At 46.8% G+C, this 24,756-nt stretch overlaps 1 protein-coding gene and 1 long non-coding RNA gene across 7 annotated transcripts in view; one reads left to right on the top strand and one right to left on the bottom strand.

Annotated features, from left to right (window-relative positions):
* Positions 1-17,424, top strand: part of LOC128872347 (uncharacterized) — a 142,852-nt gene extending 125,428 nt beyond the window's left edge. Inside the window, exon 3 of the long non-coding RNA XR_008456151.1 lies at positions 16,899-17,424. This is a non-coding gene — a long non-coding RNA (uncharacterized LOC128872347). The remainder of the gene's footprint in view (positions 1-16,898) is intronic.
* LOC128872345 (leucine-rich repeat-containing protein 24-like) overlaps positions 1-24,756 on the bottom strand; it is a 128,028-nt gene that overhangs the window by 56,689 nt on the left and 46,583 nt on the right. The window lies entirely within an intron of this gene.

The raw sequence follows: 24,756 nt of genomic DNA on the forward strand, positions 1-24,756 counted from the left end.
AGAGAGAGAGAGAGAGAGAGAGAGAGAGAGAGAGAGAGAGAGAGAGAACACAACGGTGGTTCGATTGAAAAGCGCCTCGTCCCCCCGCGGATTGAATATTTACTCCCGATCGCCGGCCACGCGAGCGCAATTTATGGAAAAAAACTTTTGTATCCGTGCACGAGAGAGAAGAAAGACAACGAATTCGCTCCGGCGAAGGTCGATTGGCGCTGTTGATCGAGTTTGCCTCGAATAAAAAGTATCGATTCACAGAGATATCGTTCGAACTTTTTTTTTAAAGTAGAAACTGTCAAGAATGTTAGTCTGACAACGACGGCGTTAACTCTTTAAGATCCGAATTATTATTTTTTCTTTCCCGTGCTAATGTAATTTAACCCTTTGCACTCGTGAACTCTTTTTCTTGGTATGTATCGGCAACTCGAGATGCTTTCTCAGCATTCTATTGTCACGAATGCTAAGCATCGATTGATTTTGAAAATGAGATCTCTAATTTGAGATTTGAAAATCAGATCGCCTTTGCCTCGACGACAATCACTTTATTGACACTTCGAGTTCCAAAGAAATTAAACCTGGGAGAGAGAGAGAGAGAGAGAGAGAGAGAGAGAGAGAGAGAGAGAGAGAGAGAGAATTCTAATAGCGTAGTTTTCGAGGAAAACTGGACTTTCTTCCGTGTGGAGAAATAAGGACATTCGCTCCAAACGACAGTGTCTGTCATTTTTAAATTTTGTGTCCTCAATTGTAGACGCAAGAACCGAAAGGGTTGATTCATTCGCGCACGCCACGATTCGCCATGAATCGAATCAGCGAAAAGAGCGTTTAATTGATTCGGCACGTGACCGTCGCGTCCGCAGAATGGAATCGAGGGTGGAACCACGAGACGTCGACGATCGGTACACCTTGGAACCACGAGACGTCGACGATCGGTACACCTTGAAACCTTTCCGTTACAGGATCCGAGAAGGACGACGGACCAGACGGAGACGCGGAAACTAGGTTGCCAAGAAATTCTCTAGCTCCTTCTCCAAGGTTCGCGAGCTCCCTCCGACAGCATTCGGGACGCGAAATCGTACAACTCGTTTCGTTGTTAACGCGCACGATTCACCGTGTGCTCGTTAACATAACGAGCGACGCGCGGAGTCAAACGTACACGTGCACGTAATACGCTCGCGCATCCGATCCATTATACCGGAACAGCGAAATATTTTCCAGCATCGCGTAAACGGCGCGACAAGCGCGTCGGGGTGCCGTTTTATTCGTTTCTGTTGTTGACTTTTTTTTTTTTCCTCTCGGCTCGCCGGTATCGAACCAAATTTTAATGACGACACGTCCCCGATCGGGCGGCGAGTCGGCTAGCGTTACGCTCCAGAAACAAAAAACGGCTATTCGAGGTGAAAAATGTTCGACACAACAATCCCTTGGCGGGAGTCAACAGCGGGTATTTACTTTGACGGGCGGGGTCACCGCGCGCGTACGCGGAAGTAGTGCTTGCTTTTTTTTTCTTTCTCTTTTTTTCGTTCTTTCCAAAAATATCGCTGGACTGGCCATCGATCACCCGACACAATGGCGGACTTCCAGCGTTCCGACCGATCTACAAATTGCCGCGCAACGCGTGCAGCTATAAACGTTAAGAAATGCGTATTATACAGTCGAGTCTCGTAAGTATTCCGTACCGTCTATGTCTATCGAAGAAATTTGTCAAAATTAAACGACAGGTTCGATGTTTCCAAATGAATGATTCGTTATAAATATGTGGATAAATGAACTTCACGCATGTGTGAGCAACGTTAAATTGCAAAAACAGTGAAACAAAAATTATTGTTCAATTAAAGAAAGAATCAGAAAGAAATCCGGCACCTGTAACGATACGCGTAGCGTGTCTGAGACATACATTGTCTCATTCTCCTTCAGCCCATTGCACGGAGCGTAACGCACGGGATTTTTGTGTCTTTTTAATTATTTAACCATGTTCCAGGACTCCGATGTTTAGTAACTTTACGATATGACCGATAATATAACTTATAATATAAATGAAAAGATTTGTAATAAAAAATTGATTTGGAAGGAAATCTATGAATTAATTTGGACAAATGTGTTCGATAGACGCAAAAGAGTAAGAGTGGGACACGGCTGTTTCATTTCTACGATGTTATTCGTTTGGTTTGAACGGGGAGGACCGGTTACATTTTGCATCGGGTCCGTGCGAGGGTAAAAATCCTGGCGAAGAACCATAATCCCGAGGAAGAAACGGTTCGTGTGTTTTTCGCTTGTTCTCCGGAGCGCGCGATCCGGAAAGTAAATGGAAAAGCAGAAAAGCAGGAAAGCAGGAACGAGCCAGCGTGGACGGAGGACTTGCCCGTTGAATAATGCAACGGGCGGCGGTGAATAAACATCGTCTAATAAGTCCCCGGTATCGTAGTCTTATTAACGCTGAAATCAAGGATGCGGCGACGTTTCGTCGGCGTACCGGTTGCGGTCGAGATCGATCGCGGAATTTGAAATTATTCGAACAACTTCCGCGCCGGCCGTAAATACGGACGATTCGTTTCAGTTTTAGCAACTCGAAACAGCCCCGAGGAATATTTTAACAGGCCAACGAGGAGGGCGATGGCAGACGGAAAAGTAGAATCGACTCTGCAAACTCGACACGGCGCGAGCTTTGTTCGCGCGCATCGACAAACAAACAAGCGGAACGGCGAGTTATGCTAAACCTAAAATATTCACGAAACGTCTCGAATAAATGTACCGTGTGTCCGCCATCGTGTGGATCGGTTATTCTTCTCTACCCGGAAAAAACGCAAGCGTTACGAAACATCTAATGTTATTCGATTACCGTTTCGGAATAACAGCGAGCTGGGAATATTCAAGTTTCGTTAACGCGAACCGATGAATTCCCGTCGTGAATTATTAAAAAAAAGAGGAGACGAGTAATTTGAAAAATGTCGAACGGTGGAGCTCGGACACCATTGGCTCGGGAAGTTTGGTTGAAACGAACAGCGGACATCGAATTTCACGTTTCCATCGAGCCGCATTGTTAACGCTCTCGCGAGGCGCGGTATTAATGCGACAGAGGAAACAACGCGTCGATTAGCTCCCTGTTTTCGATGTCGATGAAATTTTCATCGTGATCCAAAATTAACGCGAATCATTTTTCGACGAGCGAAGCGATACGTACTCGATGCGTACGTACAGTAATTTATTAACAGGTTTTCATGATGTCGGCGAGAAAGAATTTTTGTATCTTTTCCAAAGTACTCGAGATATCGAATTCCTGTTATTTCGCAGTACGTACCGCTGTACATACGCGAATTTTCCTGAAAAAGGTGATCCTCGATACGTACGAGTCCTCGACGAATCCTTAATAAATCCTTAATAAATCCTCGATATGTTTTCCTTTTCATTCCGTTCATTATTCACGAACGACGGACGTCGACAATTTTCCGACTGGTTATGTCTCCGCGCGAGGAAAGGAAAGCGAAAGAGGACGATGTTTTCGATACACGCCGTGGGTCGTTCTCGGGAAACGATCGATTACCTCCGGTCGCGGGTCGAACAGTTTCGACAAAAGAGAAACGATGAATGTCAACGTGCACGGATTCGCAAGCTCGCTGGCAACGCGACGCGACGAAATAGAAATACGGAGAAAGCCAGCTCGGTAATCTCTTCTTGTAATCGCGTTTGCTTTTTCAGTCTACTCGAGCGCGTTCTCGGGCTCGGTTGCGAAGGGCGGCGCGGACTCGCTCGAAATCGTCGGCTTTTCGGAACGTTGAGCGACGACTTAATTATCGCGAGCGTGCCGTCTAAATTAAGCGAGACGATACGTTCGTTCGCGGTTCGCGGGCGTAGACGACAGTTTCGAGCGACTCTCGAGACACGATAACGAAGGATTTATTAATTGAAATCAATCGTGAGACGATTTACGGTAAGTAACAGGTGCGAAGTGGATCGATACACGCAGAGTTCGACGTGGCGTCTAACAAAGATCGCGTATCGAACAGAGAAGCGTTTCTCGCGCAGATTTTCTCCTTCGTTTCGCGACAACAGCGGGTCTCGCTGTCACGTTTCCGTTTCCTCGGTGCCAGAGACGAGATTACGACGCGTTTCGTCCAAATGAATTCCCCGTCGTAGGTGGACACGCGTCTCGTAACTTGTTTAATTCGTTCTAATTGCTCGACTTGTTCGGCAGAGGCGAGCGCGGACCGACGAATACGACGTTTGTACCAACGGTTAGTTCCGGACTAAAATCCTGGAGAGAGGCTGTGACGAATCCAGGACTCTTCGCTCGCGACGATACTTGGTCCTGAAAGGTTCTTCAATTTCACCCGAGATATCGTCGATCCAGCTTCGAACGACTAAGGTCCTTGGAGGTCTTTGGATCTTCGTGTTCCATTTTTTGCGAAAAAGAAAAAACAACGTAATTTGAAAGTTTAATTGTCTCTGGTTCGAGACCTTCCGATCGATAGCGACCGAAACGCAGAAGACGAATTTCGGGGAATTCCCACAAAATGGAACTGCAGGGAAACGACAGAACGACACCGTACATTTTTCAGTCGAATCGTAAACTCGAGTGGACCGCGCCACTCGCGCTGTTTTTGTGAAAGGCATGTATCTAAATTTCGTTTTTTTGCTTCTTAACACTTGACATACGGGCAACGTACTTGCACGTTTTTCGCAATCTGTCACTGGACCGCGGGTCACGTACACATGTGTATTTAGTAGATTTGTGCTAGAGGTTAACGAAAAAACGCTCGTTGCACGCGTAAGTCCACCTCGAGGTGTACCCGGCGCGCCTAGCGTTAAATACAGGGCGTACCAAAAATGTTGCAACACCTTGAAAGGGGTGGTTCGGGAGGTGATTTTTAGGTTTAATTTCTTTGGAGCTCGAAAAGATGAACTTATTCTCGAATCTAGATAGCTTAGAATTCATGGCAATAGAATGCTAAGAAACATCTCGAGTTGCTGGTGGATACTAAAAAGAAGGCCTCGAGTGCAAAGGGTCAACGGAAAACCCCGACCAATCGCAGCGCGGTCGTCGAACGCGTAGGCCTATACTACTGCGGCTGACTAGCGCGTGGCCTATTCTACTGCGGCTGACTAGCGCGTGGCCGATTCTACTGCGGCTGGCTAGGCTCGGTGTTTTCTGTTAATATTTCCTTAACGAAGCCTCGGACAACATTTTCGCTAAGGAAAAACTTCATTCAAATAATCTCCAGAACCACCCGTTTCAAGGACCTCCAACATTTTTGGGACATCCTGTATATAACCTCGGTGGAGGACTTGAAACCTGTGTGTTTTATTCAGCGAAATATTCGAGATACTTTATCCCAAGATTCCGGCAGCAGACGAGGAAAACGAGGATGGGAGGCGTGGCGCAAGGGTCTGACCAGGGGTCGACGGTTGGCTCCCGGCTATCGTTTTCATGGTCGCGAACGTAGCCGATAAAACGACGCGAATTATCGCGCAGGGGTGCGCCAGCGGGGAATGAAGAAGCGCGATGCTTTCGGGGGTAATTCCGGTTTCGCGTCACGTAGCGTTATCCCCTCGTAAAGTTCCACCGGCCGGGGAGGATTCGGTCGCGCGCACCACGACCGTCGGGGAGAGGATTTAAATTGCCCACCGAACGTATCGGCGAAATTACGAGAGTCTCCGGCGACGCCGACGCCGACGTGCCGCCAGCGACTCTTGAACCGTGCAACAACCTTGCCTCGTTGCCTTGCGAGGAGCCCAGAGGCCAACCACCGAATCCATGCTTCGCGGATTTACTCGATGCAACTTACCGGCTTATCAAACTCCGAAACTGGCTAGAATCGACTCGTAATTTAATTGGTCCGTCGATCCACCCACTTCACGAAACCGCTCGTTTCGGACCGTGAACTCGGTTGGAAAATCTTCCAGCGTGAAATGCTCGTAAAAGCTCGCGCGGAAACAAGGATAGCCTCTCGATCGAAAGCTTCTGCTCGCTGCTTCGACACGTCGATCGCCGCGTCACTCGGAACTGGGTGACAGGTCTCTCTCCATTAAAGAACGAACAAAAATAATTTCAACGTTGAGGTGTTAATGAAAATAAATCTGAGGGTACCAAACGGTCCCTCGAATCACAATGACAAGGAGAGAGAAAATAACGACTAGATTGAGAATTGGACACGCAAAAATCACACATAAACACCTGCAAGAATTTTCGATCGCTTCGAGGTAAAATTTTAACTTCGTAGAAATATTCACGAGTTTTAGTCTGGCAGTCAATGTGCCAACCCTGTGTAGCATTATGTTGTAATAAACAAAATAATTGGTTTAGATCCTTTCGTGTCACGTAAGTATTTTTTCTTTTCGTTCGACTCGACGTTACTCAGTGTCGCATTCACAAAAATGTATAATAAATGATCAATAAACAAAATTATTGATATTCTCCAAAATACGTATTTTTTTACTACTCTAAACCCGTCTCCTTCCACGATTATTTTAAATTTGTACAATCTTGAGATACAAAGGGTTAACAAATTTATCCCAATGTCACTTGCAACATTAATATCGATTGGCAACGAGAAGGTAAAAGGTAGACGAATTAAATATACAGTCGATACCATAAATATTCGTACTCTCTATGTCTACTGAAGAAGTCTAATTCAATTAAACAGTACCTTTGATATTACTTTGATATAAATGAATCTTTCATTATAAATATGTATATGAACGACCTTATACACGTATATGTTGATATATACATCGACGTATTTATACAGACATGCACTTGGAAACATCAAACCTACCATTTAATTAAAAGAAATTTCTTCGATAAGCATAGAGGGTAGGAATACTCACGGGTAGACCGCGGATTTTTATGCATTTATAAAAAGTTGTAACACGCGCGGTATGGAGCGATATTAAAAATATTGCGAGTAAAGTCCATAGTATGATATTTGCGAAGTAAAATCAATTTGTTGCGTAGGTTTAATTTTCCTAGGCAATTTTGAAAAGATTTTATTTTGCATAAAGATCCGCTACCGATTTCTGTCGAAGGGCCGCTCTCGATCGAGAACCGATTTCAGTGGTTCGCAGTTTTTCCATTACGAAATGTACGCGCGTCGCGGCGCACCTCTGACGATCCGTTCGACGCCGACGGGGTCCCGATATACAAACCCTGTTATTTACAATCGCCATTATTTGCCGTCAGTTAAACGCCATCGCAGTTTTCCGCGCGGACTTTTGCTATTTCGCGTAGCCGCTGGCACTCGATATTTATGCACCGTCAACAAATACTCGCGCACGTGTAGAGATTTCACGGAATTGTCTGCTCGTGTATTCTGTAAAATTATTCGAAAATGTACGGTTATCGTTTCGAACGCGGACAAGACGCGACACGGCGAACGAGATCGGTTTCAAATAAATTCTCTCGGAAACACTCGCGCGAGCCTGACTGGAAAAAAGGGACGAAAGGCAACGGTACCGTTCCGCGAACGTTAAGTTAATCGTGAATTATTATCGACTTGGCTTCGTTTAACGTTGAATCTTGTTAAATAAATTCGAGCGTCATCGGAGTATTACACGGAACCCGAACGTTGCGCTTGACACAGAAACTAGAAACGAGAGGGAGAGGACGTTAATCTAATCTCGCTAATCTGATACACAAATCGAAGCACGTTTGACCCCCTTATCAAACGGAGTCGTTACCCTTCGCGTGATTAACAGACTGCGAATTCGTATGCATTTGTAAGAATGAGTATAAGCGAGAGAAAAAAATATTGAAAGTCGCGACACGTTACGATATCTCCCGAGTAAAATAAACGTCCATTTGGGTTAAATTTTCGTAGGTCAGTTCGCGCAGATTTTATTCCGCGCGAAGGTCCGCGGTTGAATCTAGTGATTAACATCGGCTTCGAAAAATCGTCCGTTCGTAGTGCGCGCCTCGAATGTGCCGGGCTCAAAGAGAATCCCTTGAAAGGGCCGATATCGGGGGAGGCTGGAAAACACGGGACATTAATGAAATTAATATCGGCTGCCGGATTCGCATCAGCCGGATGGAAATGGAAATTTACGGATTCTAATATCAACGAATGCATCGCACCGAGAGAAAAAAGATTAAAGGGGGGGTTTCGGTAGGGAAACGCGAACCAATTCCAGAGGAAGCTGAGCGAGAGGGTGGCTCGGCCTCGCGCGACGCCGACGCCGACGCTGACACGACGATTCCACGAGCGACGTTGGCTCGCGACTCACCTCGCGCAGTTCCAGGGCTCGCTTATTAACCTGCCACAATATGTACACTGGCCGACTGTTCGAGAGGCGAATTTCGCTAACCAGGCCACCGTGCTACGGCACGAAAATAAACTAATTAGCCATCCGGGATACGCCGAGCTCGTTTTTCTCCCCTTTCGAATTCGAATGGCTGACTTTCGCGCTGGCTCGATCGCTCGCCCACGGCTATAATCGAAACCTGTTCGCGCATTCTAATCACCTTCGGCTCCCTTTCTCCAACTTTCGTCGATTACTCCTCCTCCTACTTCCAGACGTTCCCTGCATAAGTATCCGAAGCCGTAAATTACAATGATCGAATCAGCTAGGGTGGATTTCCATGATCCTACAGCGAAAACGATTCTGGTCGAACTTTCGACGACACGCGACGACTCTCTATCGCGTAAATAAGTGATACCGTGGGATTATTTGTCATCGGGGTTCGGATCTCTATGGTGGCGAGGGATAAACACCTCTCTGGACCTCCGCGATATGCGTCGCCGTCTGAACGCAACGTTTTGTTTAGAAAAGGAGGAATCGACAGTCAGTCGAGCGACGACGTGTAGTCGAGAAACATTAAAGAATTAAAATAGACACTGTGGGCTCTTGTATCTTGTGATAAGCAAAACCTTAGGCTTGCGTCTTTGTGCATTATACAATTCGCATTGCCATACTACTATGTAATCAAGAGTTTCGCATCCCTGACCACATTTACATTGGCTGTCATTGATCATTTTGGCCATCTCTGTCTTGTATTCGGCTTTGCCATTTTCCCATCCTTGTCCCCGCAAATACTTCAGACACGGTAACTCTTAGAACTGTTAAAAAAGCTCTCTAGTTTCCGTGGATGGTTTCCGTGGAATACTCGACAGAGTATCAGCGAACAGAATTAGGTTTAATAGGAATCCTTAAACGCACGTAAGAAAATTGAACTCCGTGGAGCGTTAGAACTTTCTAACTTCTCGAATATTAAGTTCCGAGTACTTGGATAACGTCTTCTGTCGCGGTACCGTTGATTCCTGATACCGTTGGTACGCGCGAGAAAACCGCAACTGCTGCGGTCTCATCCAACGCGTACATCTTGAAGTTGGGAAGCTTTTAACGACGTTACTTCGTCGTCGCGAATCCGTCGGAATAATCTTAATAATAATCGTCGAAACCTTCAACGACGACAAATATCGTTCGACGGTTTCTCGGCGAAAAATTAATCGGGTCCGTTCGAGCGTGCGCGCAAGAAGCGTTGCGCGATGTTTGAGCAAAAAGTAAAACGTCCGTCGTCAAATTAATGTAATAATCGTGCAAATACGCGTTTGTTTGCGAATGCCCGACGGCGAGCAAATAACGTTTCGCGAAACGGCCTGTTTCCTCTTTTACATTTCCAAGGAAAAATTCAGCGAAAATTCGTCCACGGTTTTACAGAGCAAACAAAACAAGAAAAGAAAAAAAAACAAAACAAAAAATAAACAAGTCGCGACCCTCCTCGTTGACAAATTTCTCTTGTTAGAAAATTTCCGCGGAACCGTGCTTTCGAGCTTTCCTTCGCTTCTTAAAATTCGTTCAGCTCTTCCCCTTGAAATTCAGACGAAAGTTACGCGTACGCGACGCGGAGAGTTGTTTCTCTCTTGTAAGACGAGCCCCGCTCTGCTTTCTCTTCTTTCGAAAGCGTTCATAGAAAGAACGAAGCCAGCGAGGCTTATATCCCGACGAAATTGTTTCGACTGCGACGAGACGTCAACTCCGCCGTGTTGTGAAAGACGTGCATCGAATACGTTTAATATAGTTAAACAAGTTGAATATATACGTATTTAAAATCTGGTTCAAAAACACAAGATACAGTTAACGTAAATTTATAAAAAGTAACGCGTGGTTCACACCTCGGACGTTACTGCGCAACTGTGCGTAACTTGTCCGAACTGGTCTCCTACCGTCGATCTGTGTTCGATCCCGATCATCGGAAATCTCCGGCGGAACGCGTCGATTCTCGCATTCCGTTCTCAAACATCGAGTATAGAGGAGACTACGTCTATTCGAGATTCGAATATTTCGTAATAATTTCAATTCGAGATTCGAATATTTCAGAATAATTTCAAGGGAGCCGAGGAACGATCGGCGTAACGATGATCAGCCACCCCGTAGGGCCGTAAATAGCGGAAAACGAACGGTCCAAGGCGCGAGAACGTGCACGCTAGAGTGCTCGACGGTTTCTCGTAAATATCCCGACGGTAAAAGAGCAGGTGAAACCGGGCCCGGATATTATATTTCCGTTCGCGCTTGCGTGAAAAATGTATTTATGGAGCTGACGCGAAGATACGTTTTCTTAAATCTCGACCGTGCTTACACGGGGGTTTCAATCTTCGAGAATCCGGCGAAAGACGGAGCTGGAAGGTGCGTTTGCCAATCTCGCGACCCGGCTTCGTCTCTGTGGAGACTGTCGCGTTAAAGATTCACGCGTCTCCGGTAGAAGAGGTGGAAAGAAGACGAACGAGTAGCGAGCGAACGGAAGAAAGTAAAAGTCGGATTACGCGTAAATGGAGAGAATATAAAAATAACAGGGACGAGAAATAAATAACGGCGAAGCGCGCATGGAAGGAGGATCCTTGGAACGTTATATCTTGGAACGATATATGTTGGAACGATATATGTTGCAACAAATATAGGAAGATCAGAGTTTATTTACACGTACGTACGCTGCATTCGATGGACGGAAGCGCGGTACCAAACACGACGGGAGTTCCTTTATCGATCTACGTCAGCCGAGCATATTTTGCTCGCGTCAGCAAGTATTACGCCCCCTGTAAGTCCCGAGCTTCTCCTTAAACGTCTTGTATAATTTTAAGAGATTTTGTGCTCGAAGCACTCCGCGAACCGCTACGAGCTGGAAACGCGAATTTCCATCGACAACGTCTCCGTAATTTCCATTCCGTCGTCGCGGCTCGTCTCGTTGCGCAACGAGCCGTGCACGCGAAGAAGCGAGTCGCCATTTGTCGCGGACCAAATAAAACGCGAGAGCTTCCCAACCGAACAGAGACGAAACAGTACGCGGGTGTCGGTCGAAACGGGGAAACTCAAAGGCTTCGATCGATACTCCGGACTCGCCGGTGCAAGAACACCGAGCCACCCGCGCTCGTCCGACATGAAAGAGCACGTTTGTTAAATCGTTTAGCCACTCCCGCGAGTGCACTCGCCAAGAATCCCGCAAGAGACATGCTAATTTCAATTCCGACGAAGGGAACAACCGTCGCGAACGTATATCGTAAGAAACTAATGTTAGAAAATTAGAAATAGCTGAAGCAGGCCACGTGTTTAGTCTCTTGCGCACTCCCTCTTTCGGCGGAGATTCGAATATTCGAAAATTTCAGTCAGAGGACTTTGTTTAGGAAAAAGGCCGGATCGTCAAGGGTGTTCTCGCGGTTGGGATTTTTCTGACGTGGTTCAGACTTCCGTGACATCGACATCCGTGAAATCGAGACGTATTGGAAATATAGTAAATTCACAGTTACACGGAGTCATTATTTCGCACGCCCTGTGTAGCGCATATTCTTGGCTTACATACTCTGATCTTACACTAACTTTCTTATTCTTTATCGTTGCCTTTGTCAACGGAAATTAATTTAGGATATAAAACTCTGTCGATGCGACCGATCGACGTTGATGTTGCCGAAGAAGTGAGCCTACTCTCTTCTCCCAGGGCCCTTTGGTCCCATGTTCAGGTAATGTCATGGCTTATCGCGAATTTGTATAAACAAGTCAACGAAAGCAGGACCGCCTTAACGAACGCGACATAGAAAACACGTTGCTGTTAATACGTAGAGAGAAACGATTTCCACGGTGTATCGATTCGACGATGCCGAGGTCTCGAGGCTTTCCGGCGGAATGTCAGAAAATGGCTATTACGCCACGAACGTTATCGTTACACGAGACGAAGCTTGTACGGTTGATAACACGATTGATACAACGCAGAGTCCCGTTATCGCTTGCCACCTGCCACGAACAGGTTGACGTAAGCAAGCTGCGACACCGATAAGGGACACTATTATGCGTTACATTTACGCGTACGGATCACTCGATGACGTAATCGTCCCACAGGTTCGTCGTTTTTTTTTTTTCTAATAGGACGATTCGACTCATCGAATAGGACGCTTCTTCGAGTAACATTTTTGCATAACGAAATATTGCACGAGATAAGGTAACGATGTATCGAACGGTTAGGGCCGATCGAAGCGAAACACGGTTAAGGGAGGAAAGACTGGTCGGCGTGAAAAATATTCGCTAATTTATAATCGTGGGATTTAATATACTCGGAGAGAAAAGTGTCCGGCGCACTTGGAACAGCGTCGTTAATACAAAAGAAGGCTGATAGGTAACGGCCCTTATCGTTGGCCCTATGCCACGACCGGGTCAGCGTATGTGCTCTGGTTCAGCAACGGTAGGTGATATATCGACGCATGGGAAGGGGCTCGCTGGGAAATGATAGTGGAAACGGCTGCTGTGTTTCGACCGTAAGAGGTCCCGAGCTCTTGGCTTTGGAATGGTAATTGCTATTTACGCGATCGTCCCGCTCGGAAGTGCTTGTTCGCGCGAGGCTCTAGTACTTTTAAGCAAATTAGAAATCAGACGTTGCTCGCTGCCGCCATCCCAGTGTTTTCGTTCTTTCGACTCTAAGATCCGAATTAATACCGTCGGGTTAGGGCGTGTTAAATAATGTCCCGTCGCGTAGTTCGTAACTGTTCTCTCTGTATATCTCTACGCGTCTCGACGAAACGAGGGTCGATACAATTCCCTCGACAGTCGTCTGGCTGAACCTTTAAGAGGGCGAAACGCGCCGAGAAGAAACACATGGCCTGCTTCGGGCATTTATTTTCTTTCGATTCCAATTCTTCGTGAATTCTTTGAATCTTACCGAATCTTATCGAACTGTAAGGCACAATTAACTCTCCGAGGGTTCCCACGACCCCAGCCATGTTTGAACGATCGCCGCGTTGCCAGTATCGTTCCAAACTGTATCGTTCAGCTATGGCTCAGCAAAATTCAGGACAGTACTTTGAATCTTTCGGAACGAGAGTATCACGGCAAAAAATTTTTATCAAATTTTCAAAATGCCGAAAAAAAATCAGCAAGGAAGCAATGCGTAAAAAGAAAACATTTTTTACTTAAAAAAAAAAAATCATAACTCTGACAATTTTCGATATATTTTTATAAAGTTAATAACTTGTAATAATTCTAGCTTAAAGTTGCGCTTGGTGTCGTTCTGACCCGGGGTGACTGCGAAGGATTAATGCGCGTGTCTTTCGTTGCATTCCAGTTGGTTACGTTCAGAGATCACGACATGCAACTACATGTTCCGTATTTGAAGAAATTAAATTACGTGTTATTAAGTTTAAAGAAGGAAGTATTTAAGGTGTTGTTAAACCTCGACGTTTGCTTTCGAGTGTTTGAAATTAAATCGTGCAAGTTCGAGAAGATCGTGACGAATGACTTATCGATGGATAATACGTATTCCTCGCGCTACGGGATCTTCTCATTCGAACACGAGCAAAAGTCTCGCACGATACGCGGTTCGATCGGTGACAACGTGCTTGTTGGTTTGCTCGTATCCGGTTGACTCTCGCGGTAGCACGGTTCCGAGGCATTGTAAAAGACCGACACCGCGGAAACGTAACGAGCTCGTGGCATCAGCGACGATTGTTCGACAAGTAAGATATTTCCCGGCGATCGGGCAGCGGTCGCGAGCGAGTTTCGCGAACGCAGCCAACGGACCGTAGAGAAAATTGCGAACGGAACGCGTCTGGAGTGGCAATCGTCGTCGTACGATTTTTCGAGAATAGAGACATCTCTTTCTTCCTCTCTTCGTTCTCGATCTCGTTTAAATAGCGTCGCTACGCAAACGTACACTATCGTAATTTAAGCAGTTTATGATATTAATAATGATAATAATCCGAGGACACGAATCGCATCGTTTATCGCGGGAGCGTTCGTTGACCTAGTTGCGTGGATTGTTATTATTGGCGAGCCACAATTACAAAACGCGTTATCGGTTATCGAGCGGAGCGGCTCGTGCGTCATCGTTGCACAAAGATTCTGTTGTTGTTCGGCAGATTTTTGGCGAAATTGTTCGTTTCGAGATTCCAACAAGAGGATCGGCTATAAACACGACTCGAATGAAACGACGAGTTTATAGGTATACGTATCCTCTTATGTAGGTTCAATGGATAGTATTCAATGAATAACATTCAATGAATAGTATTCAATGTGTTAGGTAGCGTAATCGCCATAGTAATCACCATAGTAATCACCATATTTAAATAAATCGCGTAAGATGGTACGAAGGCAGTAATGGTAGAAATCGTGCCATCTGTGCGCGAATTCTTCTTCTTCCGTTTCTTTTCTCGCGCATCGTGTATGCAAGATCTCTCTGTACGACGAACCGCGTGGCGAAAGTTTAACCGTTTCACTGCTAAGCAATTCTTGCAAGAACGCACGAAAACTGCGGGACACATTTTGACTTGATGTTGACAAAGACATTGTCGAGACACACTGAGACTCGCAGCGGAAAAGCGCTTTTTCGGTTTTCGAGACAAATGAACGCAGCGCGCTTTTGCGCCACGTAGCAGTCAAACGGTTATACAGGTATATACAGGGTGTCCCAAAAGTCGGGGAGGAGCCGGAAATGGGGGGTAGCTGAAACGATTCTGAACAACAATTTAAGGAGATATTAAGCGAAAACCCTGACCAATCAGAGCGCGCGTATACCGCTGGAGCGGCCGCGGTGGCGAAGGCTATGCGCTGGCGGCCGCTCTTGTACGCGAACAAGTGACTCGACGTGCTTCGAAGATTCGTAGGACATTGACGCTGCCGCCTAGCGCGTAGCCTTCGCTACCGCGGCCGCTCGAACGGTCTACGCGCGCTCTGATTGGTCGGGGCCTTTCTCTTAATATCTCCTCAACGAAGCCCCATCCGACATTTTTGCAAAGGAAATTGTTGTTCAGAATCGTCTCAGCTACCTCCCATTTCCGGCTCCTCCCCGACTTTTGGGACACTCTGTATATGTACCTTTTGGAAACCGCCGAGTATTTGACTAATCACTAGCGCAATGCAAGCTCTAATACAACGAATAACTGAGTATCTCGATGAAAGCTGTCTCAGAGATTGGCCCAGAGTACCGTCTATCAGGAATGCTCTCGTCATCCCGAGACTTTCTATTCCCGAACTCGAAGGGAATTCGACTCCATCGAGGTCGTTTCGCGAGACGTGCAGTTCCGTGCGCAGGGTCCATGCGGACCAGGGTTAAGATGCATCTGCGCTTGATGTCTATGCAACGGTAGGTACGCACGCGTGACTCGGTGCACCGTGTCAACGGCGAGTATGCTCGCTAACACGATCGCGGTCGCGAGCTTCTACGGTGGCCGTGTATACGACAGCAGCCGCCCTACCGTCTGTTCCTCTGCAGACGAATACGTCCGTCGGTTAGACGCCAGGGGCACACGGATGCGCCTCCCCAGCGTACGCCGGAAAGAGAGGACGACGACGACGACTGAATAAGGTCGGAGAGAGTTCGTAAAGCGAGTCTGGAGAAGCGGACCCGTGTTTCGTGTGTGCGTCCCGTATGCTCGCACGTGCGCGTACGTATGCATAGAGGCGGAAGAGAGGAGAGGACGAGAGGAGAGGAGGAGAGGAGGAGAGGAGGAGAGGAGGAGAGGAGAGGGGGATAGGAGAGGATGCGAGTGTGTGCGCGTTTGCGAGGGGTAGTTAGCTGGTGCTCGGTGGTTGCGGCGTCGGGATGGAGGCGGGCTGAGATCGATCCAGGGACCACGGCATCATCCTCCAACCGTCAACGACCGACTCGACCTAACCCTCCTCGCTCTTCTTCGACCCCCGCGTTCGCGAAACTCCGCTGGAAACCTTCTTCGCGACGCGTCCCTCTTTCTCTCCCTCGCCGCTATCTCGTCTTGGCTCGTTTTATGGGACTCCTCTATCACGGCCAAATAAAGCCTGCATACCAACCGTACGAGGTACTACGGACCTCGACGTCGCGTTCCCCTTTCGAGTTCTCGCGTGCGTCGAGTCGCTAAAGATGGAATCGAACAAAGACCCTCCGACAACGGAGCGTTTCAGATTCGTTCAGGGAAATCGAACGGAATCGTACCTAATATCGGCTAATTCTCTTTCGTTCGTTGCGTAACGTATCGACTAGTATGTATGAGTCTAGAGACCGCAGCTGACGGCTTCGAACATGTAATGAAACATGTTTGTTAATCTTTTTCATGAATCAAGCTCGGCAGTCGAAAATTCAGTTGCGGAAACTTTGCGTGTGCTTGATCCAGCTTGACATGGTATATAATGATGCGCCAGCTTGTCTCCATTTTCTTTTTTTTTTCTGTTATTGTACTTGATATCGAGGGCATATTTCCCGTAAATAAAGTATTATTATTGTTACGTTTAGACATAGCAAGTAACTTTATGTAACAGGGTTTGTACAATAGAGATGTAATTAAATTTACATGCTAGTCCGATTCGAATCTGGTATCATCGAGTGCAGACGTTCCGAAACTAGCATATCAATTTAATTACATTTCTATTGTACAAACCCTGTCACATAAAGTTACTTGTTATTTATTCGAGTTCTCGTAATGTCTAAACATAACGTTATTATTATCAAGATCTTTATTTTATTTCAGCAAACTGTAGGCATTCGGGAACGGTTTGTTCAGCATAGGCTTTGACAGTCTTGGCTTTCACGGCGGTCTCCTTTGAGCTTTGGCAGTGTACACAATACGCCGAAGTGGCTCAGCCTTCGTCGCTGGACACGAGTGACCAACATCAGACGCGATACCCATGGGTTCAACATAGCGAGTCTTGAGATTTTATTAAAGTGTTTTGCACGACATCTTGCTTGGAGTAAAGTTCTTTAGACCACCTCCTATTGAGTTGTCCGGAAAGTCCATGTCGGTTTTTGGTAGGTGGTACAGAGGTCTGAATATATCGAAGTGGTCCCTTACTCATCCCTTAAAAGGTGGAAAGGTTGTGGAACAAAATGGCACCTATGTAATTCAATAAATATATATTAAAATTCAAACGTGTTTTTGAATGTTTCTTAGAAATTGGCACAAACATTCTTGGACTACCTCCTACAATATGTTTCTGTGAAACTTATAGTTTCGAAGATAATTGAGATGCTAATAGTCATTGTCTCACCCTGTATATTTGTAAGTCGAGTCGACCATGGATTCTTATCGATATTCTCGCTGAAAAATTCGCAATTTTCATTCCGAAAGGTTGCATGTATAACGAAGGAGCTGGGTAATTAAATACATCCTGGAGAGGAGAATCGATTTATCGAGAATGTGTCAGAATTCTTCGGATCCTTCTCGCCCCTCCCATCGTTACGTAATAAAGCCAAGTTCCACGGTGTTGCGAGAAGGAACAAGGACGTATCGACGTTCGGACTCGGCGTCGCCGTAAAATGGGCCTCGCGGGGGTCGCGAAGTCGTTGGATGCTTCTTAAAGAACAGATTCGTCTTTTCGGGTAGCGTGGACGTTGGGTTCGCAGGTGTTCCGTCGATGACGGACGGATAAAAGCGTCGATCGGGGAAGTGCGCGGTGAGTACGGCTCTCGCAGGACCGCGATGAAAAGCTCTTCTCTGGCGCGGCGCATCGCGGCGAGCGGATCCGTGGCGAACGAAGTGGATTCGAGTGGACAGCTAGCGAGAACGCGATCAAGGATCTCCGATGTTCCTCCCTGACGGATTGTCAATACTCTTGCAGCCCGTCGATATTCAGCGGTCGTAACCTACCGGCTGGAATCGCGCGACGTCGATTTTACAATTCGTTTGAAAGCGACGGCTGTCGACGAGGACGCGACGTCTTTTAGCGATCGTGACGCTTTAGCCCGCGGATGAAATCCGGGAAACCGGCTTCCCGGCGGTCCAAGCGTCGGTTTAACTACGGCTACTTTCCGGAAGACGATCGAACGAACGTAATAAATCCGAATTAAATCGGGCCGAGGGAACATCGAGAAACCGCGAGTCGCGATAATGTAGCTCCCGGCGGGTAACGACTTCTATCTCCGGCGTACGCTTTCCTCGTAAAATTCCGGTTTATAGAGGCGCTACGTCGCAGTCGAACACGAACCCCGCGTATATCGGGCCCGGAGGAGATTTAACGCGGGAGGCTGCACTTCCGCGCAGCCTGCGGACGAAAGAACTAGGCCACGGAATTTCTCCAAGCAACGAATTCGGTTCGCGCGAATGACCTAAACATCCCAGCCTGTTCCGGAGACCGAGACGAGGCAATAGCGTTTCGACGCCACGAAACGATTAATAACCACCGACGACGTACGGATAGCTTCCAGCCTTTCGATCGATGCTCGTCTGGAAATTGCTTGGACCTAGACCGATCGTCGAGCGTGTGTTTGCCGAGTTACCCGAGAATTATAATTTTAACTCTTTTTTTATACGACAAAACCCCCGGTCCCGTATCCTCGTTTTCTTTCGATTTTTACGAACGAGAAGGGCGACCTCTTGATTTTTTTTTCCGCAACTAAAGGATCTCGAGGAGAGTCGAGTTTCTATTTAATTACAGGACGATCCTGTTAACTTCAATCCTCGGTGAACAGTCTCGATTTCAGCTTGGCGGAGAGTATTCTACCGCCAACCTTCTTTCTCTCTGCGTCCCTTCTGTTCCGTCGCGGTAACTAACGACTAGAGTACGACGCGACGACTACGACCGGGGAGGAATATCAAAATTTCGGCGATATTCTCACCAGTGTCGGTTTGAAATTCACTCGGTTCGAGGTTGTTCGAACACGGTCCCGTGCATTTCTCGCTAAAGACGCGACGCATTAGGCGAGATTGAGAAGCCGCCTCCGCCTCTGGCTGCGTCGGAAACCTCGAAAGTGGGTGCTGGGAGTAACTTATACTTCGTGTAATTTTAATTTGACAGCGATTAAGGTCGACAAGTTGTGAGGATCGTGCTCTGAAAGCTCGGGAACCATTCTCGTAAATTTTACACACCGCGGAGACCGCTAGTTACCTTTCCACGCAAATAAGGGTTGCTAAGAGCAACGACGACAGGCCGTAAAAGTACACCGCGGTGATAAACGCGTCAACCGTCTCCCCTCCCGCGTCCCTTAAATTCGCGGCCCATTTCGTGGCGATACAGCTGCTATAACTTACCGTGCGCAATGAGCCTTAAATTACGCGAAACGATAATCGCGCATTGGTCTTTCTTTTTTTTTCTTTTTTTTTTTTAATACGCGGGGAATATATCGATGCACGCGATTCACCGGCGCCGAAAGACTCGTCGAAAACGCGAATTGAACGCGCAGGGCCGTAGCGAGGAAATTTGGCTCAATGGGAGGCTCGAATTCATATAGGGGGCTCCCCTATATAATACAGATAATTTCAGATCACTCGAGAACTTGAAATTTCCGATGTTTACTAATTTGAATGTGCTCAAAACTACCCTAAAGTTTTGAAGGCTTCTGTGGGACGTATAATTTGATTTTTTTTAATAGTTTTTTTATTCTGAAATACAGCACTATCCTTATAAAATACGACTTTGTTGTTTCAAAACCACTGTGCGCCATTTGGCGCCCCTAACCAAAACCCCCCCGGGGCACGTACCCCCCTCCTCCCTCCCTCCCCCGCCTTGCTACGCGTCTGCGAACGCGACCCGCGAATACGGCCAAATCGCGAACCGTGCGTCCAGAAAATAAATGTAAAAGCAATATCCGCCGATGCGCGTTCAAATAACCGATCGCGTTAAACTCGGACGAAATCGGAAAAAAACGTGCAATTAAAAGCACGATCCCGAACGAAACGGCAACATTAAATATTTTTCGTGTCGCGCTTTCCGGAATCGTTTCGGAAAATTTAATCTTTCGACGGCTAGCGTCGAATCGTTGATGGGAAATTACGGGCGCTCGCGAGTTTCGCGTCGATTTATTTGTAGATAATAACAATCAGAGTTACTTGAGAGAGGAAAGCTTTTTGGCGGTGTCGATTTTTGGATATCTTTTAATGGACCGAGAAATAAGATGTACGTATTTCTTTTTATATTGGCCCGTTTCCATATTCAGAGGGCGAAACGACTTCCTGAAGTTTCAGCTGCAGCAGGCTATTAGGGTAAACAAATTATTTTTTGCACGATTTAGGACCCGATTTTCTAGGCAGACAGAAAACCATGAAACTTTTTCTTAAAACGTTTTCTTCGTGATAGTTTCGGAGACAGCCTATTGCAACACTGTCTCCACGATGCTAAAACTTTTAACCCTTTACACTCGAGGCCTTTCCTTCTGGTATCTACCAGCAACTCGAGATGTTTCCTAGCATTCCATTGTCGCGAATGCTAAACTCGATCGGATCACTTTTACTTCCCCGAAAATCATTTTATCGGCACTTCGAGTTCCAAAGAAATGAATTATTGTTGCTGGCAGATTCACTGCGTCGAACCTAGTGTCTCTCGTGTCCAAAGTGTTAATGTTATACGGACGCAGCAGCCCGATCGTATCAAAGAAACGTGGCGCGAACGATCAAACGATGACGAGTATAGCGGTTGAGCGTGTTTCCGTGTGCAAATAAAATAATAAAACAATAATATCGATGCTCGACAAGCGGTTCGACGGGATTTGCGGAGTAATATATTCGGTGGAGTTTGAGGAACGTTCGCGGTAGACGATTAAAAAGTCGCGTATGACGTTGCGTTCAGTCACACTCGCTAAACTCTGCGCAGCCCCGGCTAAATAATGTATTTACAAGCGAGCGAAACACAGTTCTACGCTGACTTATCGACCCGCCCCGTATGTCACGCCGAAAAGTTTTCGCCTCTCGTGGTCTCGCGTATTTATTAAAAATTTCATTTCGGATCGCGCGTGCGCCGCCGCCGAAGTAAGTCTTCCTTCCGTGTTAAATATCGTCCGAGGCCGCCGCTTGCGGCCCAGCAATTGCAGCTGTAATTTGTACCGAGTTGGTAAAAACATTTTTCCCGGAGATCATATTTAACATCGCCGGTTAAATAAGTTTGCTTTGCGCGGTAAAATACACCGCTGCGGAATTAACCTCGTGTACGCGGCTTGAATCGAATACCGCGTATTTAATATAGTATAATATGTCGCACGGAACGCACTGCAGAGAAATGTCTGCTTTTACGCGGCTGGAAAAGCGAAATCTCGAGGCAACTTTTCTAGAAGTAAATACGTTGAAACGTTTAGAGTATATATTAACTTATCGCGTGTCGTAAACAATCGCGGATAAAGAATAAACTTTGCTCGTTGAATTCTGCGGCTCGATTCTTATCGCGCCTTCGGGCCAAGTTTGGCGATAAACGGAAGACAAAGCGCGCGAAGTTTCGGATACACGATCGCTCGAATTAATCGAATTCGTAAGGTTCGAAAACAAAGTACCTTCACCTCGACTATCTTTCGCCGTTTGATCGATCGGTAATTTTTCGTTGCTCGTCTACCCCTTGGACAAACTGCGAGTATCCCACGACCTGCATCGGAATCAGAGTTCGTCGCTTGGAATCAACCTCCCGATCGGGAAAGCGATCAAAATAAACGATTCTCCGGCCGATTACAAGCTGTATAAACTCGATTGCGCGGAGACTGCGCGATTAACTTCTCCGCGTGAAAACACGCTCGAAGGTAATAGAACGAGGAACGAAAGAAACAACGACAATAATTTATCGTCGAACGATCTTTCCTCGCGCGACACGAGCTTCGTCGATGCTCGGTTTATTCTGCAAGCAACCCCTGTTGGTACGTTAACGATGCATTTATGTATATCGTGGCTCGATAAAAGGTTAATTTTCCACTAACGGTGACATTGGAAGGGGCACGAGAGTTACACCGAGGTCGACAGGTGTATTCGATTGGATGATAAAAACGAATAGTCTAATCCTCGACCCGAGCGACGTTTTCCCGCCTCCTGCTCTTCCTCCTCCTTTGGCGAGACGTCTTCATCCACTTTTGTACCGGTGAGACAGCATCTTGCGGAACCTCTTCGTCGGAAGATAATAAGAGCCGCATGCCAAGCACGAAGGGTATGGCACGCCGTTAAACGAGCTGCTCGACTTCCTCCAAGAATTTTACCCTCCATCCAGCTCTCGAGGAGCCGTCGCCCGAAAACCTGTATTCTTCGATCGACGACAACCATCGTTCCTCCCACGGTGATCTCAGAGACCACTTCAACCGCCGCGTTATTACATTTATCGAACTCGCGACGATTTCTTATTTTCTCCGATCCGAGTAATCGCGACGAATCGCCAAGCTAGTCGCTATCAGGGATGTCTTCGAACGAAACGGCAGCGGAAAATATGTCTTGGAAGTTGTTTACGCATTTCTGACGAGTAGAAATTTAAGAAAATACGGGTTCGCTACGGGATTAGGATGAGAAAAGAGAAGGGTCCAGATGGTCCGCGTATCGTGATCGATTAGAGCGCTCGCTCGAAGAACGATAACTTCCGTGGGCGAGTCTCGTCTCGGTAGATTGCGTCATCGATCCTCTTCCTCCCTTGGTAATGTTTTCGGTTGCAATTTTGTGCTTTCAAAGAGCACGTGTAACACGAGCTTCTAGGAATAATTTGTACACGAACAGAAATCGCGTTATATAAAATAGTTCAACTTTGCGATAAAATAGTTCAAACGTGTCTCTTTTGATATCATTAGACTCGATTATAAATTGTTACACCAATGCAAACATAAATGCTTATCTTTTCTGTAGTCTGCCACTTTCGCAGCGGTGTCGCTAACAGAATTTATCATCCGATAAATGGTGCGTCGCCAGAAGCGTAGAAAAGTCTATAGTAATCGAAATTACGACGTCGAAACGCCAACCGCCGCAAAAATGGTTAGAGTCTTATTGGCGGCCGTAATTCGCGGCACGCGCGTCCCATTTGTCCGTTACGGGAAAAGAGAGAATCGCGCGAGGATCGGAGGATTCCGGGGAAATAAACGCGAACCGGACAGGAAGTCGTTAGAGCGGTACGTGATGCACGTGAAATCGCGGAGGCAGGACGAGTTAAGATGAAATTTTTTTAAACGGTTTGAAATTTCGAATTCTCGACTGCGGAGGAGGAGGAGGACAGCTTAGGGTCGCTGGGATCCGCGAGAAGTAATTGGGAGTCGCGGTGCCGGGCACACGTAGCCCGTTTCCCTTTAATGGGCGCGAGGAAAAGGGGTTTTGTCTGGTACACGGACCGTTTCGCGCCGAGTTAATGTTTGTAGAGCAAGACAGCGCGGCAGCAAGGACGACCGCAGGAGCATATAATGAGACGGTCCAGAAATATGGGGTGGACCGTCTCGCGACAAAGGAACGGAGCCAGATAGAAGGGGCGGTTGTAGAGAGAATGGCGTTGCCAAGAGAAAAGACGATGGTAGTCGCAGAAATACCGCGACATGTTCGTCTTGCGAACCGTGGAAAAGATTCGACCGACCTTCGAGAAGGAAGTTCGTCCTCCCAAGTCGGAAGACGAAACGAACGGACGCGGAAACGAACATTTTTCACGATTTTTCTTTCGCGTACGCGTTCTGAACGCATAGAGTTTCTGCGCTCGATCGCGAAACCGCACCAGCGATCAGTCGCGCGCTACGTTTCAACCACCCTAGAGAACTTAACGCCCGTACCGTGCAACGTGCTCTGTTCCTGTTTCGGTGGTTCCATGAACACGATCCCCGTGGACCTGGGACTTGGATAGACTTAATCGATGCGTTTGTACGGTGTACGAGCTACCGATGCATAACCGACCTCCGTGTTTCTGCTGCGACGCTGCTACGATTACGCAGCAATTACGCGCGATCGTGCGCATCGTCACGTTTCGAAAGGTTCGAGAGATCACCGAATCGATTCGGGAAAACGGTAACTGCGGCCTGCTCTCTATCGGCCGTAACGAATCAAGAGCCGGTCGTTCTGGAATAATTATTCGCGAACAGTTCGTTGCTGCGATTCATCCGATTAGATGAATTAGATTCGAGGAACTCTAATTTATTAAAATATTTTGGTAGCACCTCTTGTTCTCGCCATTAGAGGAACACCGTGCGTTTGGTAATTTCTGATAAGAACTCGGCTCGCCTAACATTCGTGTATAAGCGTTTCCTAGACAGTCTTTCTAGATAGTATTCGTAAGTAGTCTTACTTAGTGTTACTTTCGAGGCATACAGATCGAAAACGTACTCGATTCTCAACGTCAAAGCGCCTCTTTAAAAGACGCTAATGAAACCTAATCTGAGTTGCTCGTACTCCCATCCCAGAAATGTAATAATAATAATAATACTAATTTATTTACGGGTAATATGCCTTTGATATAAAATACAATAACAAAGAAAGATTAGAAACAATGGAAACAAGCCATCACGCGCAAAATTCTAACGTGGAGGAATTTGGCGATCGATAAAACTCTAGAAATTCCTTGGCCACAAAAGAACGGCGCACCGTCGTTGTACGTTTTTCGTGTAAAGGGAGAGACCGAGGAGAGCGCATCGACGACGAGAGTCGCGGAAGAACAAGTAGAGGAAGGGAAGCAAGAGGAAACAAGAGCCGC

Source organism: Hylaeus volcanicus, chromosome 2 (genome assembly GCF_026283585.1).
Source record: "Hylaeus volcanicus isolate JK05 chromosome 2, UHH_iyHylVolc1.0_haploid, whole genome shotgun sequence".
In the NCBI taxonomy this organism is placed as follows: Eukaryota; Metazoa; Arthropoda; class Insecta; order Hymenoptera; family Colletidae; genus Hylaeus; species Hylaeus volcanicus.